General features: G+C 39.7%; 1 long non-coding RNA gene across 1 annotated transcript in view; it reads right to left on the bottom strand.

Moving 5' to 3' along the window:
* Positions 1 to 17,198, bottom strand: part of LOC149458173 (uncharacterized) — a 94,984-nt gene that overhangs the window by 56,807 nt on the left and 20,979 nt on the right. The window contains exon 2 of the long non-coding RNA XR_016313491.1: positions 929 to 1,020. This is a non-coding gene — a long non-coding RNA (uncharacterized LOC149458173). The remainder of the gene's footprint in view (positions 1 to 928; positions 1,021 to 17,198) is intronic.

The raw sequence follows: 17,198 nt of genomic DNA, 5'->3' as shown, positions 1-17,198 counted from the left end.
ATTTACATTCAGACAGAATGGAATTTATTACTTTTACTTTTATTTTATTTTTTGCCCCATTCGCTTGAATAAAGGTACATGCGCTTTCACTGGGCAAATGGCTATGCACATTTTTTCAAAATCAATAATCAAATGTGGAAAAGATTGCTGACCCCTCAATTAGACTATCAGTACTTAGGGAACCATAGCTGGCATAATTGCCTTACCCGCTACATATTAAAAATACAGTATATCAGTCTTAGATAATTTATCACATATTTATGCTATACCATCTTGATTGTTAGTTTTGGCTTAGTTGTTTTCCTAAGCTTACACATTTTAATTATAATTGTATTTATAATCTTCTATTTTAATTGTAAGTTTAGCCACTTGCCGCCCTGCTACAGAACATTTGCTGTATCACGGCGGAATGTGCAAACTCAGTCACGTATATGCACATGATTGTGCTTGCTTCGGCTTAGGAACACCCAGCGCACCCCTCCTGTGACCATTGTGTACACTGGACACACTGGATCACTGTTACCAGTAACTGGTCATAGCGATCACATGATAACAAAATAGACAACCTGTCATCAATGGCTTTCCATTTTTGAACAGCTTGCTTACTGTTGTGATTTGTGATCTTCCCACAGCGATCATATGCTACCTGTATCATGTAATTAGCTGTAGCCAATCACAGATCACAACTATGTGTGACACAACCATTCAAGACAGCTAAAGCTACTGCTTATACAGTGATCATCATTGTATAACCAGTAGCAGTATAACAAAAAAAAATCCCTGATCACCCCCCAGAGTAGTGCAGTGTCACTATGCTGACACTGAGCTACTCTGATGACAGGATGTAAAAAAAAATAGTAAAAAAAAAAAGAACAAATATTAGAAAAAGAAAACAATGTTTAAAAAAATTGAAGAAAAAATTATTTACTTTTTTTTCTACATACTGTAATGTCATCAGTCAGTATCCCTGATCACTGCCACACCAGCCATATGATGATGTTATACTGCACTGGAGACAGGCTGTAAAAAGAAAAACAAATCATATTTAATTTCTTAATTTTCCCAAAAATTGTGACAAAAATTACAACTTCAAAAAACTCTGCATGCCTGTTACAAAATGCCTCAGACTGTATACTTTCCAAAACAGGGGTCATGTGGGGGATATTTGTACTGTCCTGACAATTTAAGGGAGTCAGCACATCAGGACTGATCAATTTTCATCCATAGTTTGTAGACACACTAACTTCCACACAAACCAATTATTATACACTTATTGGGAATTTTTTTTATACCAAAGACATGTAGCAGAACACACTTTGGCCTAACTTTATGAAGTAATTTGCACACAATTCATTGTTTATTGCTGTTTTAAATTAAGCTTTTCTTTTCCATGGAAATATAGATTTTTCTCTTGAAACCCAGTTCTATATTTGAACCAAACATGGGCACCCAAAAAATAATTTTCTAATGTGCAGCACCTTGGCTAAACTTTTCTGAGTTCATTTTGTGTTATCATATCAAAACACTTGTTTGATCAATTTAATAACTGTCAAAACTTTCTAAACATTCAACATTGGAATGAACAGTGTTGCTAATGTCAGTAATATACAGTAAGTGAAATAAGCTACTATATAAAACTAATAACAGATTTATGAAGTAATTTTACTTTATTGGATATATTTTATAACAGAAAGTAAAAAATAATGTTTTTTCAAATTGTAATTCTTTTTTCATTTACAGTGAGGAACAGAAGTATTTGAACACCCTGCGATTTTGTAAGTTCTCCCACTTAGAAATCATGGAGGGGTCTGAAATTCACATTGTAGGTGCATTCCCACTCTGAGAGACAAAATTTAAAAAAAAATTCAGGAAATCACATTGTATGATTTTTAAAGAATTTATTTGTCTTGCACTGCTGAACATAAGTATTTGAACACCTGAGAAAATCAGTGTTAATATTTGGTACAGAAGCCTTTGTTTGCAATTACAGAGGTCAAACGTTTCCTGTAGTTCTTGACCAGGTTTGCACACACTGCAATAGTAATTTTGGTCCACTCCTCCTCACAGATCTCCTCTAGATCTGTCAGGTTTCGGGGCTGTCGCTGAGCAACATGGAGTTTCAGCTCCCTCCCAAGATGTTCTATTGGATTTAGGTCTGGAGACTGGCTAGGCCACTCCAGAACCTTGATATGCTTCTTACGGAGCCACTCCTTGGTTATCCTGGCTGTGTGCTTCGGGTCGTTGTCATGTTGGAAGACCCAGCCATGACCCATCTTCAATGCTCTGACTGAGGGAAGGAGGTTGTTGCTCAAAATCTCACAATAAATGGCCCCATTCATCCTCTCCTTAATACAGTGCAGTCGTCCTGTCCCCTTTGCAGAAAAGCACCCCCAAAGCATGATGTTACCACCCCCATGCTTCACAGTAGGGATGGTGTTCTTGGGATGCAACTCATCCTTCTTTTTCCTCCAAACACGACGAGTGAAGTTTAGACCAAAAAGTTCTACTTTGGTCTCATCTGACCACATGACTTTCTCCCATGCCTCCTCTGGATCATCCAGATGGTCATTGGCAAACTTCAGATGGGCCTGGACATGTGATGACTTGACCAGGGGAACCTTCCGTGCAATGCATGATTTGAAACCATGACGGCGTAGTGTTCTAACCAACAGTGACCTTTGAAACTGTGGTCCCAGCTCTCTTCATGTCATTGACTACTCCTTGTAGTTCTGGGCTGATTCCTCACCTTTCTTATCCTCAGTGATACCCCAGGAGGTGAGAACTTGCATGGAGCCCCAGTCCGAGGGAGACTGACAGTCGTCTTTAGCCTCTTCCGTTTTCTAACAATTGCTCCAACAGTTGATCTATTTTCACCAAGCTGCTTGGCAATTGCCCCGTAGCCCTTTCCAGCCTTGTGGAGGTCCACAATTTTGTCTCTGGTGTCTTTTGACAGCTCTTTGGTCTTGCCTGTGGTAGTAGTTGGCGTCTGACTGACTGTGGGGTGGACAGGTGTCTTTAAAGAGCTCAGACAGGTGCTACTAAGTTAGATTAATGAGTGGAGTTGAGGTGGACTATTTAAAGGCACAGTAACAGGTCTTTGAGAGCCAGAATTCTTGCTGTTTCTTAGGTGTTCAAATACTTATGTTCAGCAGTGCAAGACAAATAAATTCTTTAAAAATCATACAATGTGATTTCCTGAATTTTTTTTTAAATTCTTTCTCTCAGAGTGGGAATGCACCTACAATGTGAATTTCAGACCCCTCCATGACTTCTAAGTTGGAGAACTTGAAAAATCGGAGAGTGTTCAAATACTTCTGTTCCTCACTGCATAAATTTAAAAACACCCAGTGGTGATCAAATAACACCAAAAAAAAGCTCTATTTGTGTTAAAAATATTTATATAAATTTCATTTGGGTATGGTGTTACATGACCGCGCAAATGCCAGTTACATTAGTACAGTGTCGAATAGCACAAAATGGCCTGGTTATGAAGGGGGTAAAATCTTCCGAAGCTCATGTGGTTAATGAAAATTTTTTTTTTTGTATCTTTTTATACACTGATGAAATAAATAAATATATTTATTTGTATTTTTATTTCTTTATATACAATTTACAAATAGGGAGCGTTTTGTAAACATGAGAGTCACCCTGTTACAGGTGTGGTACAATGTTGTTTGGTGAATTGTAGCCTCATTTTTGTCATGTTTTCTAGTTTATAACCAATAAACAACAAAAAGTCCAGCAGTGTCTTTCACCTTTTTAGTATGGCTAAAAATTCATAGATTTACATTTAGCTATGTTAAATGGTCTGATATCTGCCTGCGCATTGTTCCACAGGAGATGTGAGGGAGATTTACTAAATCTGAAGATTGCAAAATCTGGTGCAGTTCTGGTGCAGAAACCAATCAGCTTCCAGGTTTTATTGTGAAAGCTTCACTGCACAAGCTGAAGTTAGAATCTGATTGGCTACCATACACAGCTGCACTAGATTCAGAGAGCTCAAGTTTCAGTAAATGGCCTCCATTTTTTCTGCTATGGCAAACTTATTTTGCACTTGTAAGACAAAGCATGAAATTTCAACTGATGTCCTGAATAAATTAGTTTTTTATTTACTCCAGAAACAATTGAGTACTGTCCATGATACTTTTTTTATTTGCATTAACATACAATTTTGAGGACAAGCTTTCGGGGTATGTCCCCTTCTTCAAAGTCCAAGCAGTACTATTACAAATCACAAAGTTTAAGAAGAATGTTAGAAGGGATTGAGATCTACTCCATAAAGTATATATGCATATTTTCTTCTGCATGCATTTTTGTGCTTTGATTTTATTGTATTATTATTTTGTCCTCTTTAAGTAAACGTACAATACATTTTGAATACGAAAAAGGTTTTAGCCCTTTCTCTCTGTAACTGGTTTATCTCTAGGGGGCACTGTAATACAACACAACAGTCTATACTGAACCTTTTTTTGAGTCAGTATGGCATTTTACAACCTTTTTGCCTGTTGGGAATACCCTACAATTTGTTGTTTGGGAATAACTCTTTCCTAAAAAAAAAAGGTGAAATGTATCCTCTGTATTAAAATTGTAATGTTGTATTCATTTAAACATTCAATTTTTGCCTTTACTTATTATTTACATTTCTTTTAAAACGTTTTTTTTTTTCATGAAATCAGTAGATTGGCCTTGCTAACAAAGCTTACATTCAACCTGACAGCAGGAAACTGTCAAGTTAGGATTTTACATGCAGTTTTATTCAAAACAGAGTCAAATTTCACATCTGTGGCATATTCTATAACTACTGTTAATGTAATGTAAGCAGAACATTTGCATTTAATTGTACTCATTTCAGTTTCAGATACATAGGCACAACGCTCGAGTTTCAGATATAGAAAGGGCTTTCAAATCAGTCCGAGTTGCTTCAACTTGTTTAGAATTTTTTTTTCAACGTTGTACACCAGAAAATGTAGCTATACAATAATTAGTTATAAGCTTAGATCTGAGAAATATAACCTTTAGCCATTGGTTAAAAAGTAGTATTATTATTTCTGAAACAGCAGATGCTTGCAATCAACTGCAGGCAGATACATGTTTTAATTTGGTGCTGTTTGTAAATTGTATGTACATGGAAATGTTAGGAAAGGGTTAGTTTGGTTTTTACAGGTACCAAAATGAATTAAATTTACCAATGCATAACAGTTGCCACGTTTAGAATACAAATTATGGCAATTTAAATATAGACTGATACCCAGCATAGAAATATGTGTGACTGTGTACAGTAAGTAGAGCTTGTAATGGTTAATCGAACCATTCTTAAACCCCTATCATTGCAGTTTACCAATTCTTAGATGTGATGGCTTTATTAGTTTTCTTTTTTAGGCTTTCTTTCTTCTATTTTCATCTGGTGAGCCAGCCAGCCAGCCAGCAAGTCTGTTGCTTTTTACAAGCACAAGCTCTCCAGCATAATGTATCAGTTTACATGGATGAGACAATACATTTAACAATAACAGGGGTGATTAAAATGATCAGCTTTTATTTATTAATGTAAAACCTTTATTCCCCCCCCCCAGAAAAAATCACTGTAAGTGTTTATAAAGTGTGAGCTGGAGTTTGGTTTCAATTTGTTATTGTATCCACATCTGTTAATACATTTACAGTGAAGGAAATAAGTATTTGATCCCCTGCTGATTTTGAATGTTTGCCCACTCACAAAGAAATGATCAGTCTAAAAATTGAATGGTAGGTGTATTGTAACACTGAGAGACAGAATAGCAACAAAAAATTCAAAAGAAATGCATGTCTAACAAATTATGCACTGATTTGCATGTTCATGAAGGAAATAAGTATTTGATCCCCTTCACAAAACATGACTTAGTACTTGGTGGCAAATCCCTTGTTGGCAATCACAGAGGTCAGTCGTTTCCTGTAGTTGGCCACCAGGTTTGCACACATCTCAGGAGGGATTTTGGCACACTCCTCTTGGCAGATCCTCTCCAAGTCATTAAGGTTTGGTGGCTGCAGTTTGGCAACTCAAACTTTCAGCTACCTCCACATATTTTCAATCGGATTAAAGTCTGGAGACTGTCTAGGCCACTCCAGGACCTTAATGTGCTTCTTCTTGAGCCACTCCTTTGTTGCCTTGGCCGTGTGTTTTGGATCAATGTCATGCTGGAACATCCATCCACGACCCATTTTCAATGCCCTGGCTGAGGGAAGAAGGTTCTCACCCACGATTTGATGGTACATTGCCCCGTCCATCATCCCTTTGATGCGGTGCAGTTGTCCTGTCTCCTTAAGCAGAAAAACACCCTTAAAGCAGAATGTTTCCACCACCATGTTTGACAGTTGGGATGGTGTTCTTGGGGTCATAGGCAGCATTCCTCCTCCTCCAAACACGTCAGATTTTGTTCTCATCTGACCACAACACTTTCAACCAGTCCTCCTCTGCATCATTCAGATGTTCAGTGGCAAACTTCAGACGGGCCTGGACATGTGCTTTCTTGAGCAGAGACCTTGCAGGCACTGCAGGATTTCAATCCTTGTCAGTGTAGTGTGTTACCAATTGTTTTCTTGGTGACTGTGGTCCCAGCTGCCTGGAGATCATTGACAAGATCCTCATGTGTAGTTCTGGGATGATTCCTCACTGTTCTCATGATCATTGACACTCCACGAGGTGAGATATTGCAGGGTGCACCAGACCTAGGAAGACTGACAGTTGTTTTGTGTTTCTTCCATTTGTGAATGATTGCACCAACTGTTGTCACCTTCTCACCAAGCTGCTTGGCGATAGTTTGGAAGCCCAGTCCAGCCTTGTATAGGTCTACAATCTTGTCTCTGACATCCATGGACAGCTTTTTGGTCTTTGCCATGGTGGAGAGTTTTGAATCTGATTGTTTGATTGCTCCTGTGGACAGGTGTCTTTTATACAGGTAACAAAATGAGCTTAGCAGAACTCCCTTTAAGAGACTGCTTCTAATCTCAGCTTGTTACCTGTATGAAAGACACCTGGTAGCCAGAAATCCTGCTGAATGATAGGGGATCAAATACGTATTATTGCATAATTTGTTAGATATGCATTTCTTTTGAATTTTTTGTTTCTATTCTGTCTCAGTGTTACAATACACCTACCATTTGATTTTTAGACTGATCGTTTCTTTGTGAGTGGGCAAACATTCAAAATCAGCAGGGGATCAAATACTTATGTCCTTCACTGTGACACTCCCCTCCCCACCAAATTGACAATTCTGCTGTGCCTCCTGTGCTCATTCATTAAGAGTTGAGTCTCACTAATATAGTATGTGTGTTACTGGCCAGATCGCAAGGAAAATAACAGAGGGGAAAAAGCCAAAGAAAATAAAATAAATACAGCTACTATATATAATGATTAGTAATCTGCAATGTAATACATTTTTGGTTTTGGGCTTAATATCACTTTAACCTCCCTAGCGGTCTGATTATGTCCATATTTCTGTGCTCAAAGCAGTACATTTTTTTGCATGGAAATATGTATTGTTTTTATTGTAGGCCTGTAATTTTTAGGAATAACTCACTGAAATCTGTCTGAACAAGAGTCTAGTAAACATCCCGGGTATGTTAAAATTTGAAAGACGAAATCATAAATTATAATTTAATAAATAATCATAAAAAATAATAATATAATAATAAATTTAATTCAATAATATAATCAAACCAAAAACACTGAAATTTGATATATAGCGCCAAGTTCGCACATCACTGAGCAAAGTCGCAAAATCGTTTTCAGTGTCTGATGATGAATTTCCCCACGAATCATTATCACTCAATTCTGCAAGTGGTTCTAAATTACTATTGCTGTTCTCTAGCTGGTCTAAAACCGATTTTTACCTAAAGGGACGCTTTTTGGACGCCATGGACATTTCTCAGTTTCTAGGCAATAAGAACAGTAAAAATGCAGGCAGGGCACAGGACAAAGCACTAGGGACAAAATGTATGTGAAATGCTTTGATACAGTAATGTTTTACTATGTGACTTTAGTGTATTTAGTGAATGTCAATTTTTGTCATTTTCAAATTTCCCGCCAGTTCCATCCCCCGTACGTCCCGACGCTCGCAGGGGATGGAACCCAGATGACAGATGCCGGCATCTGCCGGATTACATTGTCGGGGACACTGCAGGAGGGACATCCCGGGAGCGCAGGACAAGGTAATTGATCAAGGGATTGTGGAGCAGCGCCGCATGGTAAGCCCGAGTGTAGCTCGGGGTTACCGCTTTTGGTACTGAAACTTTACCCCAACTACACTCGGGAATACCACCAGGGAGGTTAAAGGATATGTTAACCTTTCGGAACATATTGCATGTTACAACTATATTTAGGGTGTAACATGTAACATTCCAGCACATGTTCCCCTCGCCCCCCTCACTTCTTCCGCTGTGACAGCAAGAGGGGGTTTGTTTTCCTGCATCCGCTGTCACAGTTTGAAAACAGAATGGCTGTGTGGAGCTCCGCCTGCTCAGCCATGTCAATGATTCACAGAAATCTGTAAATGAATAAACTACAAGTCCCATCTTCCACCGCGGCAGACGGTGTGTAATTGTCAATGGGATGTGAGCATGCTGATCAATGCTCTCGTTGTCCATTGACACTTCCTACAGCTCTGAAACTGGCAGCCCATACAGAGTTATGGGCAGAAAGCTGCAGGTAGTGTCTGCAGGAGCCTGGCATTGCACCCAAGATTCTCTGATCATGGGTGCAATGCTCTGCAGGCTGTGAAAAAATAATAAATGCACATTTTCTTCCTGCAAAAATATGTGCATGTTATTTTTTCATAAGGGTGAACTTAACCTTTAAAAGGGATCTATGGTTACGGCAGGAACTTTCATTTTATAACATCAGCATTGAAATAGCAATACAAACAATAGCTATCCAATATAAGTTTACTTGAAAAATCTCCTTTCATATTGTGAGTTCTGCCTGTCTGCTGGCCATCTCTTTCCACAACTTCCTGGATTCCCTGTATGTATTGCAGCTTCTCCTCTGCTGTTTAATTTCCATTTCTAACCATTTGCCGACCGCCCCAATGCAGATATACTGCTACAGGGTAGCCGCGCTGTACAGAATGACGTATATAAACGTGATTCTGCACTTGGTGGTCGCCGGAGCGTGCCGCCGGAGCACTGCTTCTGCTGTGATTGGTCACAGCAGAAGCCGATCAATGGGTGCCAGCCAATGCATTACCGCCGGCACCCAATGATCGTCTAGGAGACTGACAGAATACAGCTCTCCCTATATAAACAAAGCAGAGCTGTGTCCTGATAGCGGTAAAGTGCTGGATTATCTTTCCCTGAATCCAGCACATTACCTAGTGAAAACAGCACACACAGTAAGCATTACACATAGCTAGGCACACAGTTAACCCCTTGATCACCCTAGATGTTTAACCCCTTCCCCGCCAGTGTCATTAGTACTGTGTCAGAGTATATTTTTAGCAGTGATCACTGTATTAGTGTCACTGGTTCCCATAAAGTACCAGTGTCCGATTGTCTGCCAAAATATCTCAGTCCTGCTATAAGTTACCATTACTAGTATAAAAAAAAATTTAATTAAAATTCCAGTATATATACCATAGTCTGTAGATGCTATAACTTTTGCGCAAACCAATCAATATACGGGTATTGGGATTTTAAAAATGTAGCAGAATACACATTGGCTTAAAATTATGAAGCAATTTGGTTTACATTTTTTTATTGGGTATGTTTTATAGCAGAAAGTAAAAAAAAATTTTTTTTAAGTTTTTCGGACTTTCTTGTTTATAGCGTAAAAAATTTAAAACCCAGAGGTGATCAAACACTACCAAAAGAAATTTTGTGGGAAACAAATGACATAAATTTAATTTATGTACAGCACTGAATGGCCACGTTAAAATAACGCAGTGCCGTATTGCTAAAAATGGCCTGGTCGGGAAGGGAGGTAAATCTTCCGGAGGTCAAGTGGTTAAGGACTACATATCCTATGGTACCTTGCTGCTTGCAAGCTGATTCCTGTACTGACTCTGCCTCCTGAAACTCCTCCTCTCAGCACCTCTGTAGATCAGAATGCAGGCTCTGTGAAATATGTGACAAAGCAGTGCCTACTCACAGGGCATAGTGTCAGACAATTCAAGAAGCAAATGAGTGTGATTCCTCAAAAAGTAAGTTTTCAATTGTCAAAATCATTCAGATTAATAGGAGTAGGCTTGGAATAATTGAAACAAAATGTGGAAATTAGTATATGATTTTAAAATTTGATCATAGATACACTTTAAACTATTCATCATGTCTTAGACTGACAGCACCACAAATTTTTCTGATAGCCCACTGAAGGATATGTAAGAGAACACCTAGATGCTGGCCTGGGTTAGTTTGGGTGATTCAGGTGATTAGTCCAATTTTTAAACTAAAATGTGCACCAGGTCAAAGGTTTGGCCAACAAAAGGGGACTTTTTAGGATAACATTTTCTTGGGCTTGGCTATGTGGTAGAGGGAAGTCTGGGTATGTTGTAACCATCTGTAAACTTTTGCTTATTGGTTACATTTTTGACAAATAAACCCTGTGCACAGTTTCCGTTAGTGTGCCAGGAACCCAACCACAGAAGAATAAAGCAAAGGGTTACATAGTTACATAGTTAGTCTGGCTGGAAAAAGACAAAAGTCCATCCAGTTCAACCATTAAAAAAAAAAAAAAAAAAGATGTTGGCCAGGTATCCTCCAGCAGGTCTATATCCATCACACATATTTCCTAAGGGCTGTTAGAGCATTTATAGCATGTTTCTTTTTATTTCTGTTTCTTTTACAGATACTCCACAAAGGGGTGTTAGTTGGACTGGTTTTACTGGATGTAGAGACTAATGGCTCTTGATTTCCTTTCACTTCCACTACCACTAGCAGGTGCTTGAGCCATGAAGCTCATGTCATCCTTGCATCCCTCTAGCAAGTCTAACACCAGTATGTATTTCACAAGGACACTACAAAATATTAATTTTTCACACTGAGTAATATAGAACAATGTGGCATAAAATACTTTTGCTCATTAAAGGAGAATGTAGCAAATATCTTGTAGACAAGCAGGGGCGGACTGACAATTCATGGGGCCCCCGGGCAATAGGGGATCATAGGCCCCCTGTGTCCTTGCCCAAACTCAAAAAAGCCTATGAAAAAGGTACCAGGGGCATCTCATGGGGCCCCCTACTGACCCCGGGCCCTCAGGCAGTGCCCGAGTTTCCAAATGGTCAGTCCGCCCCTGTAGACAAGTATACATAAAAGAAATCTACAGTGTGATTACTTAGCATTAAAACCTAAGAACATTTTTTAATTTTTTTCAATATACAGTATATTCATGGTATATTTCAGTTAAATTAATTGCAATTCCGTGTCTTGATTTTTTTTCTCCTTAAGAATTTTTTATAAAAAAAAAATAGAGAAACATACAAAGTTTTCCACAGACATATAGAAGTAAACCAACCACAAGAGCAAAACTATATCAATGTTATTATCATCAAGCAAGCCCAGAAACATCCGTGGAGTCAAGTCCCAAATGGGCCCAAGAAATAACCACAACAATCCTATGAAAGAAAATGAACCATAAAATAAACATAAATATATATTTATATATATATATATATATATATATTTTTTTTTTTTTTTTGCAGTATTTTGTTCAGAAAGAAGGCATGAAAATATCGAAAATTTGCTCAACGATATTATATATATTTTTTAATAATTAATTCAGTGATTTTTTTTTTTTTGCAACTTGCCTCTGACTTCTAAACTTACACCAATGAATCTTTGTGAATAATGCATTCTAGTGTCCATCTACCAATGTGCATCTTAACTGACGTCAACACACCCATGTACCAGAGAAAATATTTTACTACATTTTTGGACTGTGATTATTTCTCATTTACCACACCTTTATCTGAATTACAGGTCCAGCAGATGAGAAATGTAGATCTCATGCAGCCTACAGGACTAGAACAATTCTCGTAATTATGTCTATATGTCTATGTAAATTGTACAGTTAGATACTTCATATTTCATATCCTATGGAAGTAATCCTTCATGAAATATTATTTTGTATCTTCTATACAAGGTGATTTTAAAGACTAAGTATTAGTTTATTAAAGCAGAGTTCCAGCCGGTTTTGTGTTTATTAAAAGTCAGCAGCTACAAAAACTATAGCTGCTGACTTTTAATAAACACACACTTACCTGTCCCAGAGTCCAGCGATGTACTCACCTGCGTTTCACAGGCGGGTGCCCACTGAGCATGCTTGAGTCATGCTGTGCCTCTTAATTGGTCCAGCAGTCTCCTGGGACCTGTGAAAGTTCCCAGGAGACTGCGGAAGGGAGGAGAGGGCTGAACTTCGAAGTGGTAGTGGGTAGCTGTCAAAACCAGATACCCGCTCCCCCCTCCCCCCAAAAGGTGACAAATATGGCAGTAGAGGGGGGAGGAGGCAAATAAGCGGAGCTTCTGCTTTTGAGTGGAACTCCGCTTTAAATGTGATGATCATACAGTAAGTGAATAGGGGACCTCACTTGGATAAATAAATCAGTTTATAACTTTTTAGTAATCCAGTATGATATAGATCAGGTCTTTACAGCTGCAATATGTAAAATGAGATATGACTGGGTATAATACTGGTACTACCCCCATAGTGTATAGAAGTTTAATGACAAGGCGATTCCACACTGATTTCACATCCTTTTTAGAAGCCTATAAGAAAATGCCAACAAATAAGCAGCTAAGAGAGGCTCTGCAAACAAAAATTTATTGGGCGTTTCTAGCAAGAACTGCCTGTAAGTGATTACTTGCTTAAAGCAAATAGGTGCTGACAAATATAAAGTGCAGGCACCTAGTGGTGAACTTTCTACATCTTTAGTAAATACATTCTAATGAGTTTTATATTTCTACCATAGAAGTCCAGTTGCTTTGGGTAAAACTGAGGTCGTTCAAGATTTGGTAGTGGTGAAACTTGCTAACTTCATCTTCCGACATTTCTACTGCTCAGTGAAGGAGTGGGAAGCAGGAGGAATTGGGCAAGCCTAGGAACCACCTAAAGAACTGACATTTATGCAACTCTGCCCCACAGCACAGGTTCTTCTGGCAGGACAGTAGACCTGATTTTTCTCTACTGCAGCTTTGGAACAACTACAGGTCTTGTCCATCCCCCAGCCTGTGACTGGACAGTGAAAGGAGAAGCAGCACACCGATGAGCTCCTCTCTCTATCACTCTCTTCCAGTGTTGTCAGTACATGAACTGATTAGCTTCTTATGTTGTTTTCCCTATCCTTGTCCTTTCTCTGCTGTACAAGGGGTTGCAAAAGACTCCAGGTCAAACATTCTTTTAGTGTCATAATTAGCCATGAAAAATCTGTGTTTTTAGTCACTTTTATCTAAATCTGCAACATTTTGCTAGTCAGCCCATCAGCTGCCTAGGGGTAGCAGAAAGTTTGAGTACTCTGCACTGTTCTATACTTAAACACTACAGAGAATAATTTAACACTGCTTTGGCCAGCTTGGATTTGGCGTTACACTGATATTATCCAGACACTGAAAAGCTCAATGAAAGCTACTTTAGGAGCAAATTCAGTAAGAGGTATGAATTACTGTAGTTGCATTTGTTATTTTACCTGCCTCTCAAAGATGTTTATTTAAAAAAATATGAATATTGCATACGCTTGGAATGTGCATTTTTCCATACCAAATGGACAGTTAACAGTTGAAAATCTCTATTTCTAATGAATCTGTATTATATCTCACAAATCACTATTTTATTACACTCATAATAGCTACTTTTTCTACTTTCAGTAGATAACTCATAAATCCTCATAGTCATTTCCAGGCAGAAGCTAGCTGTAGTCCTTATATTTGCATTGCAGTTGTGAGCACAGTGAAGTCAGATGCCAATCATTTTAAATGGCACCCCGATACACATTCCCAATGCACAGGAACGGACCTACATTTTTTCACATCACATGTCAACCATCTAAGAGCAATCTGTGCATTGCCATTTGCTGCAGAATAAAAAAGACGCAGGTGCATATTTAGGTCCATTATGGTGTGTTAGCAGCCCATTTAAAACAAATGGGCTGCCTTTCTGCAGTGCACATTAACGTGTGACATAACACATGTTATCAAGTGTGCTGTAACATACTGTAAGCATGTGAACTCAGCTCAAGAAACCATAACTTGTTCAATAATTGATATCTGCATACACTTTCCTTGTAACAAGTGTTAAAAATACAACATTTGACACCTGCATTGACAGCATAATGTAGTCCCATTTCTGGATGCATCATTTCTATGTAGATGATAAACCACATGGTAAAATGCATATTGCATGGTAAAGCTTTGTTAATTGATCTATTGCAGTGATGGCGAACCTTTTTGAGCCCGAGTGCCCAAAACTGCAACAAAAACCAACTTTTTTATTTCAAAGTGCCAACACTGCAATTAACCACTTGCCTACCTGGATGCACTGACAGACGGCACTGATCGGTGGCACTGCTGGGCATCATTGATGGGTGGCACTGATGGGCAGCACTGATGGGCGACACTGCTGGGCACTGACAGGTGGCACTGCTGGGCAGCACTGACAGGTGGCACTGCTGGGCAGCGCTGACAGGCGGCACTGCTGGGCACTGATGGGTGACACTGCTGGGCACTGATGGATGACACTGCTGGACACTGATGGGCATCATTGATGGGTGGCACTGATGGGCAGCACTGATGGGCGAAACTGATGGGCACTGACAGGTGGCACTGCTGGGCAGCACTGACAGGTGGCACTGCTGGGCAGCACTGACAGGCGACACTGCTGGGCACTGATGGGTGACACTGCTGGGCACTGATGGATGGCACTGCTGGGCATCATTGATGGGTGGCACTGATGGGCAGCACTGATGGGCGATACTGCTGGGCACTGACATGTGGCACTGCTGGGCAGCACTGACAGGCGGCACTGCTGGGCAGCACTGACAGGCGACACTGCTGGGCACTGATGGATGGCACTGCTGGGCATCATTGATGGGTGGCACTGATGGGCAGCACTGATGGGCGACACTGCTGGGCACTGACAGGCGACACTGCTGGGCACTGATGGATGACACTGCAAGCAGTTAATCTCACCTCTGGCAGCGTCGGTGTGGCTTCCAACCCAGCAGCTCATTCCCATTCATGCTGAACACGTTGCCCCTGGCCCCGGAGCAGTGTGGGAGCAGTGTGGGAGCCTCTTCCTCTCTTCCGCGCCCATCCCCGGGTACATCACCCCTGGTGCCAGAGCCGCATTGGAGCCGTTTCCTCTCGTCCACGCCCACCCTGGCCCCAGAGACATGTGGGAAATGTAGTTTGATGGGGGTCCAGTGTGGACGAGATCTGGATGGCCGGTCCATGCGCGCTCATCATCCTCTTCTTCCTGGCGTGCCCACTGAGATGGCTCTGCATGCCAGCTCTGGCACGCGTGCCATAGGTTCGCCATCACTGATCTATTGCAATCCTTCAGTCTAAAGCTGGCCATAGATGGATTGAATAATGGCTGGTTCAGCAGGGACCAGGTGAGATTCAATCCATCTATGAGGAGACTGGTTGTACTGAAGTCGATCAATCCAACCAGCCTGTTGGATTTTTTTTCATGTGATCACTGCCAGTGGCTATAGCTGCCAGCAGTGATCATTGCGTTCTGTCTGCAGGGAAGGTTTCCTGCCGGCAGAACATAATAGTGCTGTGAGAGGGATTACTGACTGAGTTGATTGGAGAATCAAGCAATTTTCTTTTCTTCCACATGGTGCTGGGAAAGAAAATTGCATAATCTCTGGGCTTCTTAAATTGTGAATTGTTGCATATCCAACTGTCCTGGTGATAGATAAGGTTTATTTAAAGTTTAGTTTACAAAAATATTTGTCAAATGATTTCTCGAATTCACTGTGTGTGTCCTGCAAAGTTCTTGCCTGCCTGTGGCCATTGGAAATGGATAAAATTGCAATATGTTATTAAATCATTTGATGATGCTATTAAATCGCTGTATAATAAACAGAAAAATACTGAAAGCAACATTCAGAATTATTTCAAGCATTATACCTCACAAAATGTTCTATTCATTGTTTTTCTTTTAAATATGGACTTTGGTTTCTATCTAAATCTTCTAATGCATTAAACCACAACCACAACAGTCTCATCAAAATTCCACCTCTGCTTGGAAAGATCAGAAGATAATGGATAATCATGTGTCATGCTGCGATTACTTGTAAAATATTTTCATACCTCTCTCTTGTCTAGGCCAAGTTTCAGATTATTATGAATATGAAATCTGAATCATAGAAATAACATCTTGCAGCTGGGAAAAATACTAGGTATTAAGTCTGTGTTCTAGATCTAGCTAAATTGGGCAAAATGGCTTACTGAAATCTGCCTACACTGTTTTCTTGAATGCAGAGATTTTTGGATTTGAAGAAACCTTTCATAATTAAGGGACCCAACTTAAAACTTACAAAAAAGTACAATGATATTCATGCTAGATTCATAAAAACTTGGCACCCCTACTCTTTAATATATTTGTAGTGCCCATTAAAATATTTGTATATACCTAAAGTAGAAATATAGGCAAAACTTTTTTTTCATTTTGGATAGAGTAAGAGAGGGTTCTAACCCCTGTCAATTTATTTTTTGCAATCTGTGTCCCATTGGGGAGATTTCCCTTCACTTCCTGTTCTATAGCCAAAACAGGAAGTGGGAGGAAATCCCTGCAAGATAGATGTAGGAGGAAATCCCTACAAGTTATAGAAATCTCTTGGGGACCCCCAGGTCACTAGAACTAGTGTCCTCTTGATGATTTTCCCTCTATTACCTTTCTGGGGACAGCCTAAAATTTGGGTTTTTTTTATTTTGAGTTTTCATGATAATGGTAAACAGGACAAATAGAGAGGGTGAATCTCCCTAACAGGGGTACAGAAAGCAATAAAAACCTGTCAGGGGTTCTTATCCCGCTGCACTCTATCCAAAACTAAAAATAAAGTCTGTAACTAAAGACAAATAAAGTTTGCATTTAGTTACACTTTAAAGCTCATCTCAGGGCAAAAAAAAAAAAGTTCTCCCATGCAGTGGGGCTGTGCCTACAGTGCATGAGTCAACTGCTCATTTTGTCCTCTGGTGAGAAGAAAGCTTATACTCACCCAGTCCTTTGATCCTCC

This window comes from Staurois parvus, unplaced genomic scaffold (genome assembly GCF_062004578.1).
Source record: "Staurois parvus isolate SC_StPar_1 unplaced genomic scaffold, SC_StPar_1.0 ptg000292l, whole genome shotgun sequence".
Lineage (NCBI taxonomy): Eukaryota > Metazoa > Chordata > Amphibia > Anura > Ranidae > Staurois > Staurois parvus.
This window is presented reverse-complemented; position numbering and strand designations above follow the sequence as displayed.